The sequence below is a fragment of the Scyliorhinus torazame genome, chromosome 14 (assembly GCF_047496885.1).
Source record: "Scyliorhinus torazame isolate Kashiwa2021f chromosome 14, sScyTor2.1, whole genome shotgun sequence".
Lineage (NCBI taxonomy): Eukaryota > Metazoa > Chordata > Chondrichthyes > Carcharhiniformes > Scyliorhinidae > Scyliorhinus > Scyliorhinus torazame.
Genome location: NC_092720.1, coordinates 224,507,265 through 224,534,586, shown reverse-complemented (window position 1 = coordinate 224,534,586; position 27,322 = coordinate 224,507,265). Strand labels below are relative to the sequence as shown.

Genomic DNA, 27,322 nt, shown 5'->3' with positions numbered 1-27,322 from the left:
CACTGTAATTCACTGTGCAGAGTGATCCCACTGTAATTCACTGTGCAGTGATACCACTGTAATTCACTGTGCAGAGTAACCCCACTGTAATTCACTGTGCGGAGTGACCCCGCTGTAATTCACTGTGCAGTGATACCACTGTAATTCACTGTGCAGAGTGACCCCGCTGTAATTCACTGTGCAGAGTGACCCCGCTGTAATTCACTGTGCGGAGTGACCCCGCTGTAATTCACTGTGCAGTGATACCACTGTAATTCACTGTGCAGAGTGACCCCAGTGTAATTCACTGTGCAGAGTGATCCCACTGTAATTCACTGTGCAGAGTGACCCCACTGTAATTCACTGTGCGGAGTGACCCCGCTGTAATTCACTGTGCAGTGATACCACTGTAATTCACTGTGCAGAGTGACCCCGCTGTAATTCACTGTGCAGAGTGACCCCGCTGTAATTCACTGTGCAGTGATACCACTGTAATTCACTGTGCAGAGTGATCCCACTGTAATTCACTGTGCAGTGACCCCACTGTTATTAGTTCCTTCACCATTTGTATTTTGTGGAAGTGATAGTTTAGTGATTTTGAATAAAGATTGAAGCTGCATTGATCCATTTCCAGGTTGTCTTCTGCAGGGATTCAGTTTGTCGATGTAGGTACGAGTGCTGCTTCGTAACAGGAGGAGGTTTTATCCAAGGCGGATGTTCTGTACAGTTTATTACAGCTCCTGGAATTAACCTTTGTTTAAATGCATCATTCTGTATCAAAGAAAGGTCTTACAGGAGAGAGATCGTCAGACACGAGGGCCGGGAGCTACTTCCAGCTCCGATTAAACTGTCTGTAAAACAAGACAAAGGCAGGGGTCAGTTACACATATAACATAACGCTCTGGTACCGCACTGTGTGATATAACATTACACTCTGGTACTGCACTGTGTGATATAACATTACACTCTGGTACTGCACTGTGTGATTTAACATTACACTCTGGTACCGCACTGTGTGATATAACATTACACTCTGGTACTGCACTGTGTGATATAACATTACACTCTGGTACCGCACTGTGTGATATAACATTACACTCTGGTACCGCACTGTGTGATATAACATTACACACTGGTACTGCACTGTGTAATATAACATTACACTCTGGTACCGCCCTGTGTGATATAACATTACACTCTGGTACCGCACTGTGTGATATAACATTACACTCTGGTACCGCACTGTGTGATATAACATTACACTCTGCTACCGCACTGTGTGATATAACATTACACTCTGGTACCGCACTGTGTGATATAACATTACACTCTGGTACCGCACTGTGTGATATAACATTACACTCTGGTACTGCACTGTGTGATATAACATTACACTCTGGTACTGCACTGTGTGATATAACATTACACTCTGGTACCGCACTGAGTGATATAACATTACACTCTGGTACTGCACTGTGTGATATAACATTACACTCTGGTACTGCACTGTGTGATATAACATTACACTCTGGTACTGCACTGTGTGATATAACATTACACTCTGGTACCGCAGTGTGTGATATAACATTACACTCTGGTACCGCACTGTGTGATATGACATTACACTCTGGTACTGCACTGTGTGATATAACATTACACTCTGGTACTGCACTGTGTGATATAACATTACACTCTGGTACTGCACTGTGTGAAATTACATTACACTCTGGTACCGCACTGTGTGATATAACATTACACTCTGGTACTGCACTGTGTGATATAACATTACACTCTGGTACTGCACTGAGTGATATAACATTACACTCTGGTACTGCACTGTGTGATATAACATTACACTCTGGTACCGCACTGAGTGATATAACATTACACTCTGGTACTGCACTGTGTGATATAACATTACACTCTGGTACTGCACTGTGTGATATAACATTACACTCTGGTACCGCAGTGTGTGATATAACATTACACTCTGGTACCGCACTGTGTGATATAACATTACACTCTGGTACTGCACTGTGTGATATAACATTACACTCTGGTACTGCACTGTGTGATATAACATTACACTCTGGTACCGCACTGTGTGAAATTACATTACACTCTGGTACCGCACTGTGTGATATAACATTACACTCTGGTACTGCACTGTGTGATATAACATTACACTCTGGTACCGCACTGTGTGATATAACATTACACTCTGGTACCGCACTGTGATATAACATTACACTCTGGTACCGCACTGTGTGATATAACATTACACTCTGGTACCGCACTGTGTGATATAACATTACACTCTGGTACCGCACTGTGTGATATAACATTACACTCTGGTACCGCACTGTGTGATATAACATTACACTCTGGTACCGCACTGTTTGATAGAACATTACACTCTGGTACCGCACTGTGTGATATAACATTACACTCTGGTACCGCACTGTGTGATATAACATTACACTCTGGTACCGCACTGTGTGATATAACATTACACTCTGGAACCGCACTGTGTGATATAACATTACACTCTGGTACCGCACTGTGTGATATAACATTAGACTCTGGTACCGCACTGTGTGATATAACATTACACTCTGGTACCGCACTGTGTGATATAACATTACACTCTGGTACTGCACTGTGTGAAGTAACATTACACTCTGGGACTGCACTGTGTGATATAACATTACACTCTGGTACTGCACTGTCTGATATAACATTACACTCTGGTACCGCACTGTGTGATATAACAATACACTATGGTACCGCACTGTGTGATATAACATTACACTCTGGTACCGCACTGTGTGATATAACATTACACTCTGGTACCGCACTGTGTGATGTAACATTACACTCTGGGACTGCACTGTGTGATATAACATTACACTCTGGTACTGCACTGTGTGATATAACATTACACTCTGGTACTGCACTGTGTAATATAACATTACACTCTGGTACTGCACTGTGTGATATAGCATTACACTCTGGTACCGCACTGTGTGATATAACATTACACTCTGGTACCGCACTGTGTGATATAACATTACACACTGGTACCGCACTGTGTGATATAACATTACACTTTGGTACCGCACTGTGTGATATAACATTACACTCTGGTACCGCACTGTGTGATATAACATTACACTCTGGTACCGCACTGTGTGATATAACATTACACTCTGGTACCGCACTGTGTGATATAACATTACACTCTGGTACCGCACTGTGTGATATAACATTACACTCTGGTACCGCACTGTGTGATATAACATTACACTTTGGTACCGCACTGTGTGATATAACATTACACTCTGGTACCGCACTGTGTGATATAACATTACACTCTGGTACCGCACTGTGTGATATAACATTACACTCTGGTACCGCACTGTGTGATATAACATTATACTTTGGTACCGCACTGTGTGATATAACATTACACTCTGGTACCGCACTGTGTGATATAACATTACACTCTGGTACCGCACTGTGTGATATAACATTACACTCTGGTACTGCACTGTGTGCTATAACATTACACTCTGGTACCGCACTGTGTGATATAACATTACACTCTGGTACTGCACTGTGTGCTGTAACATTACACTCTGGTACTGCACTGTGTGATATAACATTACACTCTGGTACCGCACTGTGTGATATAACATTACACTCTGGTACCGCACTGTGTGATATGACATTACATTGTGGTACCGCACTGTGTGATATAACATTACACTCTGGTACCGCACTGTGTGATATAACATTACACTCTGGTACCGCACTGTGTGATATAACATTACACTCTGGTACCGCACTGTGTGATATAACATTACATTGTGGTACCGCACTGTGTGATATAACATTACACTCTGGTACCGCACTGTGTGATATAACATTACATTGTGGTACCGCACTGTGTGATATAACATTACACTCTGGTACCGCACTGTGTGATATAACATTACACTCTGGTACCGCACTGTGTGATATAACATTACACTCTGGTACTGCACTGTGTGATATAACATTACACTCTGGTACCGCAGTGTGTGATATAACATTACACTCTGGTACCGCACTGTGTGATATAACATTACACTCTGGTACCGCACTGTGTGATATAACATTACACTCTGGTACTGCACTGTGTGATATAACATTACACTCTGGTACCGCACTGTGTGATATAACATTACACTCTGGTACCGCACTGTGTGATATAACATTACACTTTGGTACCACACTGTGTGATATAACATTACACTCTGGTACCGCACTGTGTGATATAACATTACACCATGGTACCGCACTGTGTGATATAACATTACACTCTGGTACAGCACTGTGTGATATAACATTACACTCTGGTACTGCACTGTGTGATATAACATTACACTCTGGTACCGCACTGTGTGATACAACATTACACTCTGGTACCGCACTGTGTGATATAACATTACACTCTGGTACCGAACTGTGTGATACAACATTACACCCTGGTACCGCACTGTGTGATATAACATTATACACTGGAACCGCACTGTGTGATATAACATTACACTCTGGTACCGCACTGTGTGATATAACATTACACTCTGGTACCGCGCTGTGTGATATTACATTACACTCTGGTTCCGCACTGTGTGATATAACATTACACTCTGGTACCGCAGTGTGTGATATAACATTACAGTCTGGTACCGCAGTGGGTGATATAACATTAAACTCTGGTACTGCAGTGTGTGATATAACATTACACTCTGGTACCGCACTGTGTGATATAACATTACACTCTGGCACCGCAGTGTGTGATATAACATTACACTCTGGTACTGCACTGTGTGATATAACATTACACTCTGGTACCGCACTGTGTGATATAACATTACACTCTGGTACTGCACTGTGTGATAAAACATTACACTCTGGTACCGCACTGTGTGATATAACATTACACTCTGGTACTGCACTGTGTGATATAACATTACACTCTGGTACTGCGCTGTGTGATATAACATTACACTCTGGTACCGCACTGTGTGATATAACATTACACTCTGGTACCGCACTGTGTGATATAACATTACACTCTGGTACCGCACTGTGTGATATAACATTACACTCTGGTACTGCACTGTGTGATAAAACATTACACTCTGGTACCGCACTGTGTGATATAACATTACACTCTGGTACTGCACTGTGTGATATAACATTACACTCTGGTACCGCACTGTGTGATATAACATTACACTCTGGTACTGCACTGTGTGATAAAACATTACACTCTGGTACCGCACTGTGTGATATAACATTACACTCTGGTACTGCACTGTGTGATCTAACATTACACTCTGGTACTGCGCTGTGTGATATAACATTACACTCTGGTACCGCACTGTGTGATATAACATTACACTCTGGTACCGCACTGTGTGATATAACATTACACTCTGGTACCGCGCTGTGTGATATAACATTACACTCTGGTACTGCACTGTGTGATATAACATTACACTCTGGTACCGCACTGTGTGATACAACATTTCACTCTGGTACCGCACTGTGTGATATAACATTATACACTGGTACCGCACTGTGTGATATAACATTACACTCTGGTACCGCACTGTGTGATATAACATTACACTCTGGTACCGCGCTGTGTGATATTACATTACACTCAGGTTCCGCACTGTGTGAAATAACATTACACTCTGGTACCGCAGTGTGTGATATAACATTACAGTCTGGTACCGCAGTGTGTGATATAACATTAAACTCTGGTACTGCAGTGTGTGATATAACATTACACTCTGGTACCGCACTGTGTGATATAACATTACACTCTGGCACCGCAGTGTGTGATATAACATTACACTCTGGTACTGCACTGTGTGATATAACATTACACTCTGGTACTGCACTGTGTGATATAACATTACACTCTGGTACCGCACTGTGTGATATAACATTACACTCTGGTACCGCACTGTGTGATATAACATTACACTCTGGTACTGCACTGTGTGATATAACATTACACTCTGGTACTGCACTGTGTGATGTAACATTACACTCTGGTACTGCACTGTGTGATGTAACATTACACTCTGGTACTGCACTGTGTGATATAACATTACAGTCTGGTACCGCACTGTGTGATATAACATTACACTCTGGTACTGCACTGTGTGATAAACATTACACTCTGGTACCGCACTGTGTGATATAACATTAAACTCTGGTACCGCATTGTGTGATATAACATTACACTCTGATACTGCACCGTGTGATATAACATTACACTCTGGTACTGCACTGTGTGATGTAACATTACACTCTGGTACTGCACTGTGTGATATAACATTACACTCTGGTACTGCACTGTGTGATGTAACATTACACTCTGGTACTGCACTGTGTGATGTAACATTACACTCTGGTACTGCACTGTGTGATATAACATTACAGTCTGGTACCGCACTGTGTGATATAACATTACACTCTGGTACTGCACTGTGTGATAAACATTACACTCTGGTACCGCACTGTGTGATATAACATTACACTCTGGTACCGCATTGTGTGATATAACATTACACTCTGATACTGCACCGTGTGATATAACATTACACTCTGGTACCGCACTGTGTGATATAACATTACACTCTGGTACCGCACTGTGTGATATAACATTACACTCTGGTACTGCACTGTGTGATATAACATTACACTCTGGTACCGCAGTGTGTGATGTAACATTACACTCCGATACTGCACTGTGTGATATAACATTACACTCTGGTACCGCACTGTGTGATATAACATTACACTCTGATACTGCGCCGTGTGATATAACATTACACTCTGGTACCGCACTGTGTGATATAACATTACACTCTGGCACTGCACTGTGTGATATAACATTACACTCTGGTACCGCACTGTGTGATATAACATTACACTCTGGTACCGCACTGTGTGATATAACATTACACTCTGGAACTACACTGTGTGATATAACATTACACTCTGTTACCGCACTGTGTGATATAACATTACACTCTGGTACCGCACTGTGTGATATAACATTACACTCTGGTACCGCACTGTGTGATATAACATTACACTCTTATACTGCACCGTGTGATATAACATTACACTCTGGTACTGAACTGTATGATATAACATTACTCTCTGGTACCGCACTGTGTGATATAACATTACACTCTGATACTGCAGGGTGTGATATAACATTACACTCTGGTACCGCACTGTGTGATATAACATTACACTCTGGTACCGCACTGTGTGATATAACATTACACTCTGGTACTGCACTGTGTGATATAACATTACACTCTGGTACCGCCCTGTGTGATATAACATTACACTCTGGTACCGCACTGTGTGATATAACATTACACTCTGGTACCGCACTGTGTGATATAACATTACACTCTGGTACCGCACTGTGTGATATAACATTACACTCTGGTACCGCACTGTGTGATATAACATTACACTCTGGTACCGCACTGTGTGATATAACATTACACTCTGGTACTGCACTGTGTGATATAACATTACACTCTGGTACTGCACTGTGTGATGTAACATTACACTCTGGTACTGCACTGTGTGATATAACATTACACTCTGGTACTGCACTGTGTGATGTAACATTACACTCTGGTACTGCACTGTGTGATGTAACATTACACTCTGGTACTGCACTGTGTGATATAACATTACAGTCTGGTACCGCACTGTGTGATATAACATTACACTCTGGTACTGCACTGTGTGATAAACATTACACTCTGGTACCGCACTGTGTGATATAACATTACACTCTGGTACTGCGCCGTGTGATATAACATTACACTCTGGTACCGCACTGTGTGATATAACATTACACTCTGGCACTGCACTGTGTGATATAACATTACACTCTGGTACCGCACTGTGTGATATAACATTACACTCTGGTACCGCACTGTGTGATATAACATTACACTCTGGTACCGCACTGTGTGATATAACATTACACTCTTATACTGCACCGTGTGATATAACATTACACTCTGGTACTGAACTGTATGATATAACATTACTCTCTGGTACCGCACTGTGTGATATAACATTACACTCTGATACTGCAGGGTGTGATATAACATTACACTCTGGTACCGCACTGTGTGATATAACATTACACTCTGGTACCGCACTGTGTGATATAACATTACACTCTGGTACTGCACTGTGTGATATAACATTACACTCTGGTACCGCCCTGTGTGATATAACATTACACTCTGGTACCGCACTGTGTGATATAACATTACACTCTGGTACCGCACTGTGTGATTTAACATTACACTCTGGTACCGCACTGTGTGATATAACATTACACTCTGGTACCGCACTGTGTGATATAACATTACACTCTGGTACCGCACTGTGTGATATAACATTACACTCTGGTACTGCACTGTGTGATATAACATTACACTCTGGTACTGCACTGTGTGATGTAACATTACACTCTGGTACTGCACTGTGTGATATTACATTACACTCTGGTACTGCACTGTGTGATGTAACATTACACTCTGGTACTGCACTGTGTGATGTAACATTACACTCTGGTACTGCACTGTGTGATATAACATTACAGTCTGGTACCGCACTGTGTGATATAACATTACACTCTGGTACTGCACTGTGTGATAAACATTACACTCTGGTACCGCACTGTGTGATATAACATTACACTCTGGTACCGCATTGTGTGATATAACATTACACTCTGATACTGCACCGTGTGATATAACATTACACTCTGGTACCGCACTGTGTGATATAACATTACACTCTGGTACCGCACTGTGTGATATAACATTACACTCTGGTACTGCACTGTGTGATATAACATTACACTCTGGTACCGCAGTGTGTGATGTAACATTACACTCCGATACTGCACTGTGTGATATAACATTACACTCTGGTACCGCACTGTGTGATATAACATTACACTCTGATACTGCGCCGTGTGATATAACATTACACTCTGGTACCGCACTGTGTGATATAACATTACACTCTGGCACTGCACTGTGTGATATAACATTACACTCTGGTACCGCACTGTGTGATATAACATTACACTCTGGTACCGCACTGTGTGATATAACATTACACTCTGGAACTACACTGTGTGATATAACATTACACTCTGTTACCGCACTGTGTGATATAACATTACACTCTGGTACCGCACTGTGTGATATAACATTACACTCTGGTACCGCACTGTGTGATATAACATTACACTCTTATACTGCACCGTGTGATATAACATTACACTCTGGTACTGAACTGTATGATATAACATTACTCTCTGGTACCGCACTGTGTGATATAACATTACACTCTGATACTGCAGGGTGTGATATAACATTACACTCTGGTACCGCACTGTGTGATATAACATTACACTCTGGTACCGCACTGTGTGATATAACATTACACTCTGGTACTGCACTGTGTGATATAACATTACACTCTGGTACCGCCCTGTGTGATATAACATTACACTCTGGTACCGCACTGTGTGATATAACATTACACTCTGGTACCGCACTGTGTGATATAACATTACACTCTGGTACCGCACTGTGTGATATAACATTACACTCTGGTACCGCACTGTGTGATATAACATTACACTCTGGTACCGCACTGTGTGATATAACATTACACTCTGGTACTGCACTGTGTGATATAACAGTACACTCTGGTACCGCACTGTGTGATATAACATTACACTCTGGTACCGCACTGTGTGATATAACATTACACTCTGGTACCGCACTGTGTGATATAACATTACACTCTGGTACTGCACTGTGTGATATAACATTACACTCTGGTACCGCACTGTGTGATATAACATTACACTCTGGTACCGCACTGTGTGATATAACATTACACTCTGGTACTGCACTGTGTGATATAACATTACACTCTGGTACTGCACTGTGTGATATAACATTACACTCTGGTACCGCACTGTGTGATATAACATTACACTCTGGTACCGCACTGTGTGATATAACATTACACTCTGGTACCGCACTGTGTGATATAACATTACACTCTGGTACTGCACTGTGTGATATAACATTACACTCTGGTACTGCACTGTGTGATATAACATTACACTCTGGTACTGCACTGTGTGATATAACATTACACTCTGGTACTGCACTGTGTGATATAACATTACACTCTGGTACCGCACTGAGTGATATAACATTACACTCTGGTACTGCACTGTGTGATATAACATTACACTCTGGTACCGCACTGTGTGATATAACATTACACTCTGGTACCGCACTGTGTGATATAACATTACACTCTGGTACTGCACTGTGTGATATAACATTACACTCTGGTACCGCCCTGTGTGATATAACATTACACTCTGGTACCGCACTGTGTGATATAACATTACACTCTGGTACCGCACTGTGTGATATAACATTACACTCTGGTACCGCACTGTGTGATATAACATTACACTCTGGTACCGCACTGTGTGATATAACATTACACTCTGGTACCGCACTGTGTGATATAACATTACACTCTGGTACTGCACTGTGTGATATAACATTACACTCTGGTACTGCACTGTGTGATGTAACATTACACTCTGGTACTGCACTGTGTGATATAACATTACACTCTGGTACTGCACTGTGTGATGTAACATTACACTCTGGTACTGCACTGTGTGATGTAACATTACACTCTGGTACTGCACTGTGTGATATAACATTACAGTCTGGTACCGCACTGTGTGATATAACATTACACTCTGGTACTGCACTGTGTGATAAACATTACACTCTGGTACCGCACTGTGTGATATAACATTACACTCTGGTACCGCATTGTGTGATATAACATTACACTCTGATACTGCACCGTGTGATATAACATTACACTCTGGTACCGCACTGTGTGATATAACATTACACTCTGGTACCGCACTGTGTGATATAACATTACACTCTGGTACTGCACTGTGTGATATAACATTACACTCTGGTACCGCAGTGTGTGATGTAACATTACACTCCGATACTGCACTGTGTGATATAACATTACACTCTGGTACCGCACTGTGTGATATAACATTACACTCTGATACTGCGCCGTGTGATATAACATTACACTCTGGTACCGCACTGTGTGATATAACATTACACTCTGGCACTGCACTGTGTGATATAACATTACACTCTGGTACCGCACTGTGTGATATAACATTACACTCTGGTACCGCACTGTGTGATATAACATTACACTCTGGAACTACACTGTGTGATATAACATTACACTCTGTTACCGCACTGTGTGATATAACATTACACTCTGGTACCGCACTGTGTGATATAACATTACACTCTGGTACCGCACTGTGTGATATAACATTACACTCTTATACTGCACCGTGTGATATAACATTACACTCTGGTACTGAACTGTATGATATAACATTACTCTCTGGTACCGCACTGTGTGATATAACATTACACTCTGATACTGCAGGGTGTGATATAACATTACACTCTGGTACCGCACTGTGTGATATAACATTACACTCTGGTACCGCACTGTGTGATATAACATTACACTCTGGTACTGCACTGTGTGATATAACATTACACTCTGGTACCGCCCTGTGTGATATAACATTACACTCTGGTACCGCACTGTGTGATATAACATTACACTCTGGTACCGCACTGTGTGATATAACATTACACTCTGGTACCGCACTGTGTGATATAACATTACACTCTGGTACCGCACTGTGTGATATAACATTACACTCTGGTACCGCACTGTGTGATATAACATTACACTCTGGTACTGCACTGTGTGATATAACAGTACACTCTGGTACCGCACTGTGTGATATAACATTACACTCTGGTACCGCACTGTGTGATATAACATTACACTCTGGTACCGCACTGTGTGATATAACATTACACTCTGGTACTGCACTGTGTGATATAACATTACACTCTGGTACCGCACTGTGTCATATAACATTACACTCTGGTACCGCACTGTGTGATATAACATTACACTCTGGTACTGCACTGTGTGATATAACATTACACTCTGGTACTGCACTGTGTGATATAACATTACACTCTGGTACCGCACTGTGTGATATAACATTACACTCTGGTACCGCACTGTGTGATATAACATTACACTCTGGTACCGCACTGTGTGATATAACATTACACTCTGGTACTGCACTGTGTGATATAACATTACACTCTGGTACTGCACTGTGTGATATAACATTACACTCTGGTACTGCACTGTGTGATATAACATTACACTCTGGTACTGCACTGTGTGATATAACATTACACTCTGGTACCGCACTGAGTGATATAACATTACACTCTGGTACTGCACTGTGTGATATAACATTACACTCTGGTACCGCACTGAGTGATATAACATTACACTCTGGTACTGCACTGTGTGATATAACATTACACTCTGGTACCGCACTGAGTGATATAACATTACACTCTGGTACTGCACTGTGTGATATAACATTACACTCTGGTACTGCACTGTGTGATATAACATTACACTCTGGTACCGCAGTGTGTGATATAACATTACACTCTGGTACCGCACTGTGTGATATAACATTACACTCTGGTACTGCACTGTGTGATATAACATTACACTCTGGTACTGCACTGTGTGATATAACATTACACTCTGGTACTGCACTGTGTGATATAACATTACACTCTGGTACCGCACTGTGTCATATAACATTACACTCTGGTACCGCACTGTGTGATATAACATTACACTCTGGTACTGCACTGTGTGATATAACATTACACTCTGGTACTGCACTGTGTGATATAACATTACACTCTGGTACCGCACTGTGTGATATAACATTACACTCTGGTACCGCACTGTGTGATATAACATTACACTCTGGTACCGCACTGTGTGATATAACATTACACTCTGGTACTGCACTGTGTGATATAACATTACACTCTGGTACTGCACTGTGTGATATAACATTACACTCTGGTACTGCACTGTGTGATATAACATTACACTCTGGTACTGCACTGTGTGATATAACATTACACTCTGGTACCGCACTGAGTGATATAACATTACACTCTGGTACTGCACTGTGTGATATAACATTACACTCTGGTACCGCACTGAGTGATATAACATTACACTCTGGTACTGCACTGTGTGATATAACATTACACTCTGGTACCGCACTGAGTGATATAACATTACACTCTGGTACTGCACTGTGTGATATAACATTACACTCTGGTACTGCACTGTGTGATATAACATTACACTCTGGTACCGCAGTGTGTGATATAACATTACACTCTGGTACCGCACTGTGTGATATAACATTACACTCTGGTACTGCACTGTGTGATATAACATTACACTCTGGTACTGCACTGTGTGATATAACATTACACTCTGGTACTGCACTGTGTGATATTACATTACACTCTGGTACCGCACTGTGTGATATAACATTACACTCTGGTACCGCACTGTGTGATATAACATTACACTCTGGTACCGCACTGTGATATAACATTACACTCTGGTACCGCAGTGTGTGATGTAACATTACACTCCGAAACTGCACTGTGTGATATAACATTACAGTCTGGTACCGCACTGTGTGATATAACATTACACTCTGATACTGCGCCGTGTGATATAACATTACACTCTGGTACCGCACTGTGTGATATAACATTACACTCTGGCACTGCACTGTGTGATATAACATTACACTCTGGTACCGCACTGTGTGATATAACATTACACTCTGGTACCACACTGTGTGATATAACATTACACTCTGGAACTACACTGTGTGATATAACATTACACTCTGTTACCGCACTGTGTGATATAACATTACACTCTGGTACCGCACTGTGTGATATAACATTACACTCTGGTACCGCACTGTGTGATATAACATTACACTCTTATACTGCACCGTGTGATATAACATTACACTCTGGTACTGAACTGTATGATATAACATTACTCTCTGGTACCGCACTGTGTGATATAACATTACACTTTGATACTGCACCGTGTGATATAACATTACACTCTGGTACCGCACTGTGTGATATAACATTACACTCTGGTACCGCACTGTGTGATATAACATTACACTCTGGTACTGCACTGTGTGATATAACATTACACTCTGGTACCGCCCTGTGTGATATAACATTACACTCTGGTACCGCACTGTGTGATATAACATTACACTCTGGTACCGCACTGTGTGATATAACATTACACTCTGGTACCGCACTGTGTGATATAACATTACACTCTGGTACCGCACTGTGTGATATAACATTACACTCTGGTACCGCACTGTGTGATATAACATTACACTCTGGTACCGCACTGTGTGATATAACATTACACTCTGGTACCGCACTGTGTGATATAACATTACACTCTGGTACTGCACTGTGTGATATAACATTACACTCTGGTACCGCACTGAGTGATATAACATTACACTCTGGTACTGCACTGTGTGATATAACATTACACTCTGGTACCGCACTGAGTGATATAACATTACACTCTGGTACTGCACTGTGTGATATAACATTACACTCTGCTACCGCACTGAGTGATATAACATTACACTCTGGTACTGCACTGTGTGATATAACATTACACTCTGGTACTGCACTGTGTGATATAACATTACACTCTGGTACCGCAGTGTGTGATATAACATTACACTCTGGTACCGCACTGTGTGATATAACATTACACTCTGGTACTACACTGTGTGATATAACATTACACTCTGGTACTGCACTGTGTGATATAACATTACACTCTGGTACTGCACTGTGTGATATTACATTACACTCTGGTACCGCACTGTGTGATATAACATTACACTCTGGTACCGCACTGTGTGATATAACATTACACTCTGGTACCGCACTGTGTGATATAACATTACACTCTGGTACCGCACTGTGATATAACATTACACTCTGGTACCGCACTGTGTGATATAACATTACACTCTGGTACCGCACTGTGTGATATAACATTACACTCTGGTACCGCACTGTGTGATATAACATTACACTCTGGTACTGAACTGTATGATATAACATTACTCTCTGGTACCGCACTGTGTGATATAACATTACACTTTGATACTGCACCGTGTGATATAACATTACACTCTGGTACCGCACTGTGTGATATAACATTACACTCTGGTACCGCACTGTGTGATATAACATTACACTCTGGTACTGCACTGTGTGATATAACATTACACTCTGGTACCGCCCTGTGTGATATAACATTACACTCTGGTACCGCACTGTGTGATATAACATTACACTCTGGTACCGCACTGTGTGATATAACATTACACTCTGGTACCGCACTGTGTGATATAACATTACACTCTGGTACCGCACTGTGTGATATAACATTACACTCTGGTACCGCACTGTGTGATATAACATTACACGCTGGTACCGCACTGTGTGATGTAACATTACACTCTGGTACCGCACTGTGTGATATAACATTACACTCTGGTACTGCACTGTGTGATATAACATTACACTCTGGTACCGCACTGAGTGATATAACATTACACTCTGGTACTGCACTGTGTGATATAACATTACACTCTGGTACCGCACTGAGTGATATAACATTACCCTCTGGTACTGCACTGTGTGATATAACATTACACTCTGCTACCGCACTGAGTGATATAACATTACACTCTGGTACTGCACTGTGTGATATAACATTACACTCTGGTACTGCACTGTGTGATATAACATTACACTCTGGTACTGCACTGTGTGATATTACATTACACTCTGGTACCGCACTGTGTGATATAACATTACACTCTGGTACCGCACTGTGTGATATAACATTACACTCTGGTACCGCACTGTGTGATATAACATTACACTCTGGTACCGCACTGTGATATAACATTACACTCTGGTACCGCACTGTGTGATATAACATTACACTCTGGTACCGCACTGTGTGATATAACATTACACTCTGGTACCGCACTGTGTGATATAACATTACACTCTGGTACTGCACTGTGTGATATAACATTACACTCTGGTACCGCACTGTGTGATATAACATTACTCTCTGGTACTGCACTGTGTGATATAACATTACACTCTGGTACTGCCCTGTGTGATATAACATTACTCTCTGGTACCGCACTGTGTGATATAACATTACACTCTGGAACCGCACTGTGTGATATTAAATTACACTCTGGTACTGCACTGTGTGATATAACATTACACTCTGGTACCGCACTGTGTGATATTACATTACACTCTGGTACTGCACTGTGTGATTTAACATTACACTCTGGTACTGCACTGTGTGATATAACATTACACTCTAGTACCGCACTGTGTGATATAACATTACACTCTGGTACTGCACTGTGTGATATAACATTACACTCTGGTACAGCACTGTGTGATATAACAATACACTCTGGTACCGCACTGTGTGATATAACATTACACTCTGGTACCGCACTGTGTGATATAACATTACACTCTGGTACCGCACTGTGTGATATAACATTACTCTCTGGTACTGCACTTTGTGATATAACATTACACTCTGGTACCGCACTGTGTGATATATCACCAGACTCTGGTACTGTACTGTGTGTTATAACATTACACTCTGGTACCGCACTGTGTGATATAACATTACACTCTGGTACCGCATTGTGTGATATAACATTACACTCTGGTACCGCACTGTGTGATATAACATTACACTCTGGTACCGCACTGTGTGATATAACATTACACTCTGGTACCGCACTGTGTGATATAACATTACACTCTGGTACCGCACTGTGTGATATAACATTAGACTCTGGTACCGCACTGTGTGATATAACATTACACTCTGGTACCGCACTGTGTGATATAACATTACACTCTGGTACTGCACTGTGTGAAGTAACATTACACTCTGGGACTGCACTGTGTGATATAACATTACACTCTGGTACTGCCATGTCTGATATAACATTACACTCTGGTACCGTACTGTGTGATATAACAATACACTATGGTACCGCACTGTGTGATATAACATTACACTCTGGTACCGCACTGTGTGATATAACATTACACTCTGGTACCGCACTGTGTGATGTAACATTACACTCTGGGACTGCACTGTGTGATATAACATTACACTCTGGTACTGCACTGTGTGATATAACATTACACTCTGGTACTGCACTGTGTAATATAACATTACACTCTGGTACTGCACTGTGTGATATAGCATTACACTCTGGTACCGCACTGTGTGATATAACATTACACTCTGGTACTGCACTGTGTGATATAACATTACACTCTGGTACCGCACTGTGTGATATAACATCACACTCTGGTACCGCACTGTGTGATATAACATTACATCTGGTACCGCACTGTGTGATATAACATTACACTCTGGTACCGCACTGTGTGATATAACATTACACTCTGGTACCGCACTGTGTGATATAACATTACACTCTGGTACCGCACTGTGTGATATAACATTACACTCTGGTACTGCACTGTGTGATATAACATTACACTCTGGTACCGCACTGTGTGATATAATATTACACTCTGGTACCGCACTGTGTGATATGACATTACATTGTGGTACCGCACTGTGTGTTATAACATTACACTCTGGTACCGCACTGTGTGATATAACATTACACTCTGGTACCGCACTGTGTGATATAACATTACACTCTGGTACCGCACTGTGTGATATAACATTACATTGTGGTACCGCACTGTGTGATATAACATTACACTCTGGTACCGCACTGTGTGATATAACATTACATTGTGGTACCGCACTGTGTGATATAACATTACACTCTGGTACCGCACTGTGTGATATAACATTACACTCTGGTACCGCACTGTGTGATATAACATTACACTCTGGTACTGCACTGTGTGATATAACATTACACTCTGGTACTGCACTGTGTGATATAACATTACACTCTGGTACCGCAGTGTGTGATATAACATTACACTCTGGTACTGCACTGTGTGATATAACATTGCACTCTGGTACCGCACTGTGTGATATAACATTACACTCTGGTACCGCACTGTGTGATATAACATTACCCTCTGGTACTGCACTGTGTGATATAACATTACACTCTGGTACCGCACTGTGTGATATAACATTACACTCTGGTACCGCACTGTGTGATATAACATTACACTCTGGTACTGCACTGTGTGATATAACATTACACTCTGGTACCGCACTGTGTCATATAACATTACACTCTGGTACCGCACTGTGTGATATAACATTACACTCTGGTACTGCACTGTGTGATATAACATTACACTCTGGTACTGCACTGTGTGATATAACATTACACTCTGGTACCGCACTGTGTGATATAACATTACACTCTGGTACCGCACTGTGTGATATAACATTACACTCTGGTACCGCACTGTGTGATATAACATTACACTCTGGTACTGCACTGTGTGATATAACATTACACTCTGGTACTGCACTGTGTGATATAACATTACACTCTGGTACTGCACTGTGTGATATAACATTACACTCTGGTACCGCACTGTGTGATATAATATTACACTCTGGTACCGCACTGTGTGATATGACATTACATTGTGGTACCGCACTGTGTGTTATAACATTACACTCTGGTACCGCACTGTGTGATATAACATTACACTCTGGTACCGCACTGTGTGATATAACATTACACTCTGGTACCGCACTGTGTGATATAACATTACATTGTGGTACCGCACTGTGTGATATAACATTACACTCTGGTACCGCACTGTGTGATATAACATTACATTGTGGTACCGCACTGTGTGATATAACATTACACTCTGGTACCGCACTGTGTGATATAACATTACACTCTGGTACCGCACTGTGTGATATAACATTACACTCTGGTACTGCACTGTGTGATATAACATTACACTCTGGTACTGCACTGTGTGATATAACATTACACTCTGGTACCGCAGTGTGTGATATAACATTACACTCTGGTACTGCACTGTGTGATATAACATTGCACTCTGGTACCGCACTGTGTGATATAACATTACACTCTGGTACCGCACTGTGTGATATAACATTACCCTCTGGTACTGCACTGTGTGATATAACATTACACTCTGGTACCGCACTGTGTGATATAACATTACACTCTGGTACCGCACTGTGTGATATAACATTACACTCTGGTACTGCACTGTGTGATATAACATTACACTCTGGTACCGCACTGTGTCATATAACATTACACTCTGGTACCGCACTGTGTGATATAACATTACACTCTGGTACTGCACTGTGTGATATAACATTACACTCTGGTACTGCACTGTGTGATATAACATTACACTCTGGTACCGCACTGTGTGATATAACATTACACTCTGGTACCGCACTGTGTGATATAACATTACACTCTGGTACCGCACTGTGTGATATAACATTACACTCTGGTACTGCACTGTGTGATATAACATTACACTCTGGTACTGCACTGTGTGATATAACATTACACTCTGGTACTGCACTGTGTGATATAACATTACACTCTGGTACTGCACTGTGTGATATAACATTACACTCTGGTACCGCACTGAGTGATATAACATTACACTCTGGTACTGCACTGTGTGATATAACATTACACTCTGGTACCGCACTGAGTGATATAACATTACACTCTGGTACTGCACTGTGTGATATAACATTACACTCTGGTACCGCACTGAGTGATATAACATTACACTCTGGTACTGCACTGTGTGATATAACATTACACTCTGGTACTGCACTGTGTGATATAACATTACACTCTGGTACCGCAGTGTGTGATATAACATTACACTCTGGTACCGCACTGTGTGATATAACATTACAGTCTGGTACTGCACTGTGTGATATAACATTACACTCTGGTACTGCACTGTGTGATATAACATTACACTCTGGTACTGCACTGTGTGATATTACATTACACTCTGGTACCGCACTGTGTGATATAACATTACACTCTGGTACCGCACTGTGTGATATAACATTACACTCTGGTACCGCACTGTGATATAACATTACACTCTGGTACCGCAGTGTGTGATGTAACATTACACTCCGAAACTGCACTGTGTGATATAACATTACAGTCTGGTACCGCACTGTGTGATATAACATTACACTCTGATACTGCGCCGTGTGATATAACATTACACTCTGGTACCGCACTGTGTGATATAACATTACACTCTGGCACTGCACTGTGTGATATAACATTACACTCTGGTACCGCACTGTGTGATATAACATTACACTCTGGTACCACACTGTGTGATATAACATTACACTCTGGAACTACACTGTGTGATATAACATTACACTCTGTTACCGCACTGTGTGATATAACATTACACTCTGGTACCGCACTGTGTGATATAACATTACACTCTGGTACCGCACTGTGTGATATAACATTACACTCTTATACTGCACCGTGTGATATAACATTACACTCTGGTACTGAACTGTATGATATAACATTACTCTCTGGTACCGCACTGTGTGATATAACATTACACTTTGATACTGCACCGTGTGATATAACATTACACTCTGGTACCGCACTGTGTGATATAACATTACACTCTGGTACCGCACTGTGTGATATAACATTACACTCTGGTACTGCACTGTGTGATATAACATTACACTCTGGTACCGCCCTGTGTGATATAACATTACACTCTGGTACCGCACTGTGTGATATAACATTACACTCTGGTACCGCACTGTGTGATATAACATTACACTCTGGTACCGCACTGTGTGATATAACATTACACTCTGGTACCGCACTGTGTGATATAACATTACACTCTGGTACCGCACTGTGTGATATAACATTACACTCTGGTACCGCACTGTGTGATATAACATTACACTCTGGTACCGCACTGTGTGATATAACATTACACTCTGGTACTGCACTGTGTGATATAACATTACACTCTGGTACCGCACTGAGTGATATAACATTACACTCTGGTACTGCACTGTGTGATATAACATTACACTCTGGTACCGCACTGAGTGATATAACATTACACTCTGGTACTGCACTGTGTGATATAACATTACACTCTGCTACCGCACTGAGTGATATAACATTACACTCTGGTACTGCACTGTGTGATATAACATTACACTCTGGTACTGCACTGTGTGATATAACATTACACTCTGGTACCGCAGTGTGTGATATAACATTACACTCTGGTACCGCACTGTGTGATATAACATTACACTCTGGTACTACACTGTGTGATATAACATTACACTCTGGTACTGCACTGTGTGATATAACATTACACTCTGGTACTGCACTGTGTGATATTACATTACACTCTGGTACCGCACTGTGTGATATAACATTACACTCTGGTACCGCACTGTGTGATATAACATTACACTCTGGTACCGCACTGTGTGATATAACATTACACTCTGGTACCGCACTGTGATATAACATTACACTCTGGTACCGCACTGTGTGATATAACATTACACTCTGGTACCGCACTGTGTGATATAACATTACACTCTGGTACCGCACTGTGTGATATAACATTACACTCTGGTACTGAACTGTATGATATAACATTACTCTCTGGTACCGCACTGTGTGATATAACATTACACTTTGATACTGCACCGTGTGATATAACATTACACTCTGGTACCGCACTGTGTGATATAACATTACACTCTGGTACCGCACTGTGTGATATAACATTACACTCTGGTACTGCACTGTGTGATATAACATTACACTCTGGTACCGCCCTGTGTGATATAACATTACACTCTGGTACCGCACTGTGTGATATAACATTACACTCTGGTACCGCACTGTGTGATATAACATTACACTCTGGTACCGCACTGTGTGATATAACATTACACTCTGGTACCGCACTGTGTGATATAACATTACACTCTGGTACCGCACTGTGTGATATAACATTACACGCTGGTACCGCACTGTGTGATGTAACATTACACTCTGGTACCGCACTGTGTGATATAACATTACACTCTGGTACTGCACTGTGTGATATAACATTACACTCTGGTACCGCACTGAGTGATATAACATTACACTCTGGTACTGCACTGTGTGATATAACATTACACTCTGGTACCGCACTGAGTGATATAACATTACCCTCTGGTACTGCACTGTGTGATATAACATTACACTCTGCTACCGCACTGAGTGATATAACATTACACTCTGGTACTGCACTGTGTGATATAACATTACACTCTGGTACTGCACTGTGTGATATAACATTACACTCTGGTACTGCACTGTGTGATATTACATTACACTCTGGTACCGCACTGTGTGATATAACATTACACTCTGGTACCGCACTGTGTGATATAACATTACACTCTGGTACCGCACTGTGTGATATAACATTACACTCTGGTACCGCACTGTGATATAACATTACACTCTGGTACCGCACTGTGTGATATAACATTACACTCTGGTACCGCACTGTGTGATATAACATTACACTCTGGTACCGCACTGTGTGATATAACATTACACTCTGGTACTGCACTGTGTGATATAACATTACACTCTGGTACCGCACTGTGTGATATAACATTACTCTCTGGTACTGCACTGTGTGATATAACATTACACTCTGGTACTGCCCTGTGTGATATAACATTACTCTCTGGTACCGCACTGTGTGATATAACATTACACTCTGGAACCGCACTGTGTGATATTAAATTACACTCTGGTACTGCACTGTGTGATATAACATTACACTCTGGTACCGCACTGTGTGATATTACATTACACTCTGGTACTGCACTGTGTGATTTAACATTACACTCTGGTACTGCACTGTGTGATATAACATTACACTCTAGTACCGCACTGTGTGATATAACATTACACTCTGGTACTGCACTGTGTGATATAACATTACACTCTGGTACAGCACTGTGTGATATAACAATACACTCTGGTACCGCACTGTGTGATATAACATTACACTCTGGTACCGCACTGTGTGATATAACATTACACTCTGGTACCGCACTGTGTGATATAACATTACTCTCTGGTACTGCACTTTGTGATATAACATTACACTCTGGTACCGCACTGTGTGATATATCACCAGACTCTGGTACTGTACTGTGTGTTATAACATTACACTCTGGTACCGCACTGTGTGATATAACATTACACTCTGGTACCGCATTGTGTGATATAACATTACACTCTGGTACCGCACTGTGTGATATAACATTACACTCTGGTACCGCACTGTGTGATATAACATTACACTCTGGTACCGCACTGTGTGATATAACATTACACTCTGGTACCGCACTGTGTGATATAACATTAGACTCTGGTACCGCACTGTGTGATATAACATTACACTCTGGTACCGCACTGTGTGATATAACATTACACTCTGGTACTGCACTGTGTGAAGTAACATTACACTCTGGGACTGCACTGTGTGATATAACATTACACTCTGGTACTGCCATGTCTGATATAACATTACACTCTGGTACCGTACTGTGTGATATAACAATACACTATGGTACCGCACTGTGTGATATAACATTACACTCTGGTACCGCACTGTGTGATATAACATTACACTCTGGTACCGCACTGTGTGATGTAACATTACACTCTGGGACTGCACTGTGTGATATAACATTACACTCTGGTACTGCACTGTGTGATATAACATTACACTCTGGTACTGCACTGTGTAATATAACATTACACTCTGGTACTGCACTGTGTGATATAGCATTACACTCTGGTACCGCACTGTGTGATATAACATTACACTCTGGTACTGCACTGTGTGATATAACATTACACTCTGGTACCGCACTGTGTGATATAACATCACACTCTGGTACCGCACTGTGTGATATAACATTACATCTGGTACCGCACTGTGTGATATAACATTACACTCTGGTACCGCACTGTGTGATATAACATTACACTCTGGTACCGCACTGTGTGATATAACATTACACTCTGGTACCGCACTGTGTGATATAACATTACACTCTGGTACTGCACTGTGTGATATAACATTACACTCTGGTACCGCACTGTGTGATATAATATTACACTCTGGTACCGCACTGTGTGATATGACATTACATTGTGGTACCGCACTGTGTGTTATAACATTACACTCTGGTACCGCACTGTGTGATATAACATTACACTCTGGTACCGCACTGTGTGATATAACATTACACTCTGGTACCGCACTGTGTGATATAACATTACATTGTGGTACCGCACTGTGTGATATAACATTACACTCTGGTACCGCACTGTGTGATATAACATTACATTGTGGTACCGCACTGTGTGATATAACATTACACTCTGGTACCGCACTGTGTGATATAACATTACACTCTGGTACCGCACTGTGTGATATAACATTACACTCTGGTACTGCACTGTGTGATATAACATTACACTCTGGTACTGCACTGTGTGATATAACATTACACTCTGGTACCGCAGTGTGTGATATAACATTACACTCTGGTACTGCACTGTGTGATATAACATTGCACTCTGGTACCGCACTGTGTGATATAACATTACACTCTGGTACCGCACTGTGTGATATAACATTACCCTCTGGTACTGCACTGTGTGATATAACATTACACTCTGGTACCGCACTGTGTGATATAACATTACACTCTGGTACCGCACTGTGTGATGTAACATTACACTCTGGTACTGCACTGTGTGATATAACATTACACTCTGGTACCGCACTGTGTGATATAACATTACACTCTGATACTGCACTGTGTGATATAACATTACACTCTGGTACCGCACTGTGTGATGTAACATTACACTCTGGTACTGCACTGTGTGATATAACATTACACTCTGGTACCGCACTGTGTGATGTAACATTACACTCTGGGACTGCACTGTGTGATATAACATTATACTCTGGTACCGCACTGTGTGATATAACATTACACTCTGGTACCGCACTGTGTGATATAACATTACACTCTGGTACCGCACTGTGTGATATAACATTACACTCTGGTACCGCACTGTGTGATATAACATTACACTCTGGTCCGGCACTGTGTGATATAACATTATACTCTGGTACCGCACTGTGTGATATAACATTACACTCTGGTACCGCACTGTGTGATATAACATTACACTCTGGTACCGCACTGTGTGATGTAACATTACACTCTGGTACTGCACTGAGTGATATAACATTAGACTCTGGTACCGCACTGTGTGATATAACATTATACTCTGGTACCGCACTGTGTGATATAACATTACACTCTGGTACTGCACTGTGTGATATAACATTACACTCTGGTACTGCACTGTGTGATATAACATTACACTCTGGTACCGCACTGTGTGATGTAACATTACACTCTGGTACTGCACTGAGTGATATAACATTACACTCTGGTACCGCCCTGTGTGATATAACATTATACTCTGGTACCGCACTGTGTGATATAACATTACACTCTGGTACCGCACTGTGTGATATAACATTACACTCTGGTACCGCAGTGTGTGATATAACATTACACTCTGGTACCGCACTGTGTGATATAACATTACACTCTGGTACTGCACTGTGTGATATAACATTACACTCTGGTACCGCACTGTGTGATATAACATTACACTCTGGTACCGCACTGTGTGATGTAACATTACACTCTGGTACTGCACTGAGTGATATAACATTACACTCTGGTACCGCACTGTGTGATATAACATTATACTCTGGTACCGCACTGTGTGATATAACATTACACTCTGGTACCGCACTGTGTGATATAACATTACACTCTGGTACCGCACTGTGTGATATAACATTACACTCTGGTACCGCACTGTGTGATATAACATTACACTCTGGTCCGGCACTGTGTGATATAACATTACACTCTGGTACCGCACTGTGTGATATAACATTACACTCTGGTACCGCACTGTGTGATATAACATTACACTCTGGTACTGCACTGTGTGATATAACATTACACTCTGGTACTGCGCTGTGTGATATAACATTACACTCTGGTACCGCACTGTGTGATATAACATTACACTCTGGTACCGCACTGTGTGATATAACATTACACTCTGGTACCGCACTGTGTGATATAACATTACACTCTGGAACTGCACTGTATGATATAACATTACACTCTGGTACTGCACTGTGTGAGATAACATTACACTCTGGTACCGCACTGTGTGATATAACATTACACTCTGGTACCGCACTGTGTGATATAACATTACACTCTGGTACTGCACTGTGTGAGATAACATTACACTCTGGTACCGCAGTGTGTGATATAACATTACACTCTGGTACTGCACTGTGTTATATAACATTACACTCTGGTACCGCACTGTGTGATATAACATTACACTCTGGTACCGCACTGTGTGATATAACATTGCACTCTGGTACCGCAGTGTGTGATATAACATTACACTCTGGTACTGCACTGTGTGATATAACATTACTCTCTGGTACCGCCCTGTGTGATATAACATTACACTCTGGTACCGCACTGTGTGATATATCATTACACTCTGGTACCGCACTGTGTGATATAACATTACACTCTGGCACTGCACTGTGTGATATAACATTACACTCTGGTACTGCACTGTGTGACATAACATTACACTCTGGTACCGCACTGTGTGATATAACATTACACTCTGGTACCGCACTGTGTGATATAACATTACACTCTGGTACCGCACTGTGTGATATAACATTACACTCTGGTACCGCACTGTGTGATATAACATTACACTCTGGTACCGCACTGTGTGATATAACATTACACTCTGGTACCGCACTGTGTGATATAACATTAC

At 41.5% G+C, this 27,322-nt stretch overlaps 1 protein-coding gene across 3 annotated transcripts in view; it reads right to left on the bottom strand.

The window, feature by feature from the left end:
* Nucleotides 1–542: 542 nt before the first annotated feature.
* Nucleotides 543–27,322, bottom strand: part of LOC140390587 (uncharacterized) — a 93,022-nt gene continuing 66,242 nt past the window's right edge. For all 3 annotated transcript variants that reach the window (XM_072475790.1, XM_072475791.1, XM_072475792.1), the window contains one exon: nucleotides 543–830. The gene's annotated coding sequence lies outside the window, so the exon portion shown is untranslated. The remainder of the gene's footprint in view (nucleotides 831–27,322) is intronic.